Source organism: Pteronotus mesoamericanus, unplaced genomic scaffold (assembly GCF_021234165.1).
Source record: "Pteronotus mesoamericanus isolate MK-2021 breed Mesoamerican mustached bat unplaced genomic scaffold, CSHL_Meso_final contig_130, whole genome shotgun sequence".
In the NCBI taxonomy this organism is placed as follows: Eukaryota; Metazoa; Chordata; class Mammalia; order Chiroptera; family Mormoopidae; genus Pteronotus; species Pteronotus mesoamericanus.
This window is the reverse complement of record NW_026555060.1, coordinates 7,467,814-7,473,540: the sequence shown is the minus strand read 5'-3', so window position 1 is coordinate 7,473,540 and position 5,727 is coordinate 7,467,814. Positions and strand designations below refer to the sequence as shown.

The 5,727-nt window shown below is 38.3% G+C and overlaps 1 pseudogene; it reads left to right on the top strand.

The window, feature by feature from the left end:
* Positions 1-1,280: 1,280 nt before the first annotated feature.
* LOC129087550 (bifunctional apoptosis regulator-like) lies at positions 1,281-2,764 on the top strand (annotated as a pseudogene).
* Positions 2,765-5,727: the final 2,963 nt, after the last annotated feature.

The following is a 5,727-nucleotide window of genomic DNA, read 5'->3' as shown; positions in this document are numbered from 1 at the left end:
AGTGGACATCCTTATTGTTTCTTTATTTTGAAAGTAATGTTTTTAATGCTTTCTCATTATTAATGTTATTTACTCTAGATTTTTTGTTGTATGTGGACAATGGAATGTAAGACAATGTTGAAGATTAAATTGTGGTGATATTATTACTTAATATCAAAAATATAAATAAATATGTAGATGTTAATAGGGAGAAGAGGACAGAAGTTCAACCAATGAATGGTGACATACAAAGTCAAATGTGAACCCTTCATCTCTACTCAATACTCAGGTATGTTCATCCTTCAATTTTCTTGTTCTTGATTCTTTCAGAAACTTTTAGACACATCTTTTCCTCTATGCTTATTCAACTTTTCACATATCAGCTTTGAAGGAATAATGGTGCTGTGTTAAAATATTGTGTCTAGATGTGTAGTGACCAAAATTATATCAACTATCTTTCATTTTTTTTCAGTCCCACAACCAGTCTATCAGTTGAAAGGGCCCATCAATTTGTCAGTTTATCTATGAAGCATACTCTGACTCCATCTGATTTTATCCTCACTTCTACTTCTGTAATCTTGGCTACCATTCCCTCTCACCTGAACTGGTATCATAGTCTCCTACCAGTCCTCGCTCCACTCTTGTCCCATCACAGTCTGTATTCTATAGAGCAGCTGTATGAATCTATTAGAGTATAAAGGAAATGATGCCATTTCTTGCCAATCACTTCCCATATGCCTGGAATAAAATTCAAACTCCTTACCCTGGTTTAAAAAAGTCCTATGTTATTTAGCTTCTTTTTACTGCATCTCAGGATTTGTAGCCTTGTTTTAGTTGCTTAAGTAAACCCATCTTAACCCATCACCACTTCAGAGAGGTCTTCACTAGTAGAAGAAATAATAGAAACATAATATATAAATAAATAATAATCTAGTACAGTGATTTTCAACCTTGTTCATCTCTTGGCACACATAAACTAATTACTAAAATTCTGCAGCACACAAAAAAATATTACAATTTTTGTCAATCTAAAAAAAGGTATAATTTTGATTCATTCACATCAGATGGCTATTTTTATGCTGGCTACTTAATTTTTTTAAAAAAATTTGACAGTCTAAGGAAAAGAGGACAGTATCCCTAACTAAATAATCAGGTACTGCATGTTTCAAAAATTCTTATGGCATACCAGTGAACCTCTTGTGGCATACTGGTTGAAAATCCCCCAGGAGGGACATGTGGGTCTGCCACCTCTGCTTGGAGCCCACATTGTCTGCCCCTACAATGAAGCATTTCAGATAATCATGCAGAAGTTGGACGGTCTTAAGAAAGTAGTTGGACTTCCAGGTCCCCCTGTCTTTCCTGGGCATTATGGCAATACATCAAGGGTTGCCATGCAGGGTTTAAAGATGATATCACTCTCACAAAGATGCCTAGTTTTATGGGTAGAAAACAATCCAGAATGCAAAGAAAAATGGGACGGTTTCTCTAAACTCAATATTCTCCTCAGGGATGCATGCCCTCGAAAAATTATTTCTTCATGTCATTAGAATGGGATTTGAAGACATTCAGCAGATAATGACACAGGCAGTCTTTCAGAAATATGGGAATGATCAGCTTCCTTTAGCTCCCAACACAGACGGAATGAATTAGTAGGGAGGAGAGACTCTCTCCTGGAGTGCTCACAGCCTTCTCTGGTGTGGCAGTGGTCCTGCTCATGTCATGTATAACTGGAGCAGCAGGAAATCTGAGCATGACCTACTAGTCCACAAAGCTGTGGCCAAAAGGACAGTAGAAAAAGTCCTCTGGCTGGGATAGCTGGGCCCTTAGGCCTCTCTATTAAGAGACAGGTTTTTATCTGAAAGAGTAGATGGAAGATTGCTTTTAACTTTGACAACGGCTCCATATATCATAGAAAAACAACAGCCACTGAACAGTCATCCTTATAGAATTGGAGCATGTGAAAGCACTAGGTGTGAAGCCCCCCTAAAATCTCTGGGAATATAAGGCTGTGAACCTGGGAAGGTCCCTAATCCTCCTGTATTCCCCTGACTTGCTCTGTAGTACCTCTACCTGTTTGCACAGATAGCTTCCTACCCTTGATCCCCACCCTCTGCCCTCTGCAGAAAGACAACTCTGGGGAAGACATCATCATCAAGCTTCTGGATCTTAGACAGCCCACATGAAAGCAGTGGAAAGAATTCCTTGTCAAATACTCCTTTTCATACCAGCTGATTGCTGAATTTGTTTGGGACTGGCTGGAAGTCCATTATTGGACGTAACGTTTTCTCCTCATCGATGCCATGCTATTCTTGGTTCTGGAATTATCCTCCTTTTGGAAGATCTGAGCAAGAAGTGAGGACTTGACTGTGTGGCTCAGCTGTTTGGAGTGTCATTCTGTACACCAGAAGGTTGTGGGTTCAAACTCCAGTCAGGGCACATACCTAGGTTGCAGATTTGATCCCCAGTTTGGGTGCATTCAGGAGGCAACTGATTGATGTTTCTCTCTCACATTGATCTCTCTCTCCCTCTCTCTGTCAAATTAATAAGCATACCTTAAGTGAGAATTTTAGAAAAGAAGAAGAAGAAGTGAACTGAAGTTCTTCAGTGGATGTGGACCCATTTTTGGAAAGTATCAATACAGGGGCTTTTTGTGGTCATGTTCCGGAGCTTCATTCCTCAGTTTGTTTGCAACTATTTATTTTACTGGGGCTTGTATTTTAACCCAATTATTAACATTGATCTTGTGGTCACAGAAGGCCTACAGCTGGAAACCCAAGTGTTGTGAGTGGCACTTCCCAGGCTCTGAGGAACTCTTTCAGCCTCCCTGATGTCTAAACGTTGAAATTTAAGTGAAGGGGGAGTGAGCGTGGAACTTTCTGTTTTCTTTCCATAGTAAACAATGTGCTGCTTTTTCTGTCAAAGGCTACAACCTAGTTCCCTCTCCCTGTGCCTGTGACATGTGGTAGCAGGACTGACATCCCAGAGCTGGGCCGACACAACAGCAGCACCCCCCACCTGAGTGCCTGGCTAGCAGGAACTTGGGAGGCCCAGTCCTTTGTGGGTTGTGAGAACCCAGCATCCTCAGAGGATGTAGTGTGGGTGACATCAGAAAGCTGCCAAATCAGCATTCCTACTTGCTCTCACTCAGTGACTGACAAAAGCTCCTAGGGCAAGTTGGAGTCCTGAGACTGAGCCGAGGCCAGGCTTGCTGGGGCCAGGCCTATCTTCTATGCCAACGTTAGGGAAATGGAGAAGATTTTGTCATAGGCATAGACAGTCGTTGCACATAAAAAGTACAAAGGAAAAACCAAAATCCAGTCAACAACTCTGTCTTATTAAAGAGGTGCTAGCAGGTTGAAGAGTTAAACCCTTCTACAGGATTCAGACTGGAATAATGGTTAGACTCATCCTGTCTCCAGTTTCTCATCATTGAAAGTTTGGCTCTCTTTACCTGAGTGGGGAGATTGAATGGGATGTAAGGATATTAATGGAGAGTAATTCACATCAGGCTGAGCTGCCTCAGTGCTACTTAAATGGTTTGTTCTGAGGTTTGCTTTGTTTTGTCTTTAAGAATTTAATCTGTAAAATCCAGGATAATCCTTTTGTTCAATGAAACATTTTATACATTGACCTCACACTGTAGAATCTGTATAGTCTTATTCTGATGTATAAAACAGCAAATATAATTACACCAAATGCTGTAATTATAAATATGAATGAGATGAACTATGCCTCTTAATTCCTTCTAGTGTGAAAGAAGCAGGTGTGACATGTGATCCATCTGAAGACGAGCCACCAGAGATTAGTTGGCATCCAAGGCGTTTTTGTGACTCCGTGAACATTCATTGGTCCCTTGTAGCTTTGAAAATCTCACTCAGATTTTTCATCTGAAAGTTTGAAGAAATTACTTGAAACAGAAATAACGATATTTTCATTTATAAACACAAAAATAACTAAAATTTAAGTTTTAAGGTTACAGGAATGCTCACATATTATCAGTTGTCCTCAAACTATTCAAACTAATTGTGTAAAATGTTCATCTGTATTCCAGAATATCTTATAATCATGTTACTAGCTACTCTGCAGTCAGGCCCAGTGCCCTGAATTCATTTCCATCAGGTCAGAGAACAACTAGGGATTTAAAAATTGTGTTGCTTTCTCTGTATTGAGGTCATAAAACTGCCCTGAGTCCCAGCACAGGTGGCTACTCTCTGCTTGAAATGCTCAAGCCTGTAAAACAAGAAGTTCGGTCTGGACCTGTAGTGATCACTGACAGCCTGAGTGCTCCTGTCAGTGCACCTGCTGGAGAACTGACGTAAGTCAAAGGCATCGTGGCAGGCAGGAAAGACAAAGCAGCTTATAACAAAATTTCTCCCATTTAACTTGCACATATACTAAGCAGAAATGTTTAATCTTCCCTTTAAAATATGCTTTTGAATGATTTAGTTTTTGTTTGCTTTCTACAGATTTTATCACCAACCAATAACTCAGAGTGGTAGGAAGATTCTTTCTTCTTCCTCAGCTCCCCTGAGTGATCATTTTACTTCAGTAGATTTTGTGGCTACTGATATTGTTTCTTATGAATCACAAATGAAGAAATCTATCATTAAATAATTTCAGCATTAACTAATAATGAGTTCAATCTTTTAATTTTTAAGAAAAAATATCTCTGCATTGACATATTTTTGAGATCATTTTGACCATTTCTCTAGGATTTTTGTGTGTATGGGGAAGGAGGAAGGGAGGCAACCCATTATGAACAAACTGTGTTTATAATAGATTATAATAATCACATATGGAAATATCCTGATTTCTGATTTGAAAATGGAACAACAAAAATAAAATAGAATATATTTTAGAATTATGTTTGCATTAATCATTGTCTGCAGTTATGATATATTTATGGAAACTAGGTACTTCCTACTTCCTCATAGCATATATTCTCTTCCCTTTATATTTCCCACCTAAGTTTATATAAATTCTGGGAGGTATTAGCATATACATCTCATTTGCATACTAGAGAATAGAAGTATAAAGTAGTTATTTATTTTATCCTGGAGAATATGATGAATGGAACAATTAGAATCCGCAAGACTGTGACATTAATAGGCTATTTCATAAGGACTAAAGAAGAGTATATACTATAGCTACCAGTTACCAATGAAAATAGAAAGGCATTTTTCAAAGAGAGGAATTAAAGTAATGGCCTTAAAATATTGTCACTTGGCTTTCCAGAACAGCCAAATCTGGAAGCTAAAGTGTTAACATCTATAAGCTGTTCCAACAAGGGAATATATACCATTAAATATTGGGAGTTATTTAAAATGCCAGTGAGTATAATAGCAGTGCTCTGAAATAACCATTTCATCTGCCTACATTACTTTAAAATTAATGAATAATGAAGCGATGCCCTTCACATTCTCTTCCCTTTCCATTCCAAGATATATTGATTAGATGACATTTATTTAAGTTTGGGATAATGTATTAATTTCAAGATAATTATTCAATATACTTTTGTCACTGTTGATATGCTTCAATGTCATCCAGGAGCCAAGGGATGAATAAACTGTTATCTGACATTGCTGGACAGGGTGCTGGAAATAAATGCAAGTTTTCTCCTTGAGATTCACTGACTTGGGTTTTTACTTGGGGAGAGGCACGAAAGAGGAGAAAGCTGAAGGTGGAGAGGCTATGATGATATAACCTACAGGTTAAGAGGATAAAGATATTTTAAAAGCTGTACTTTGG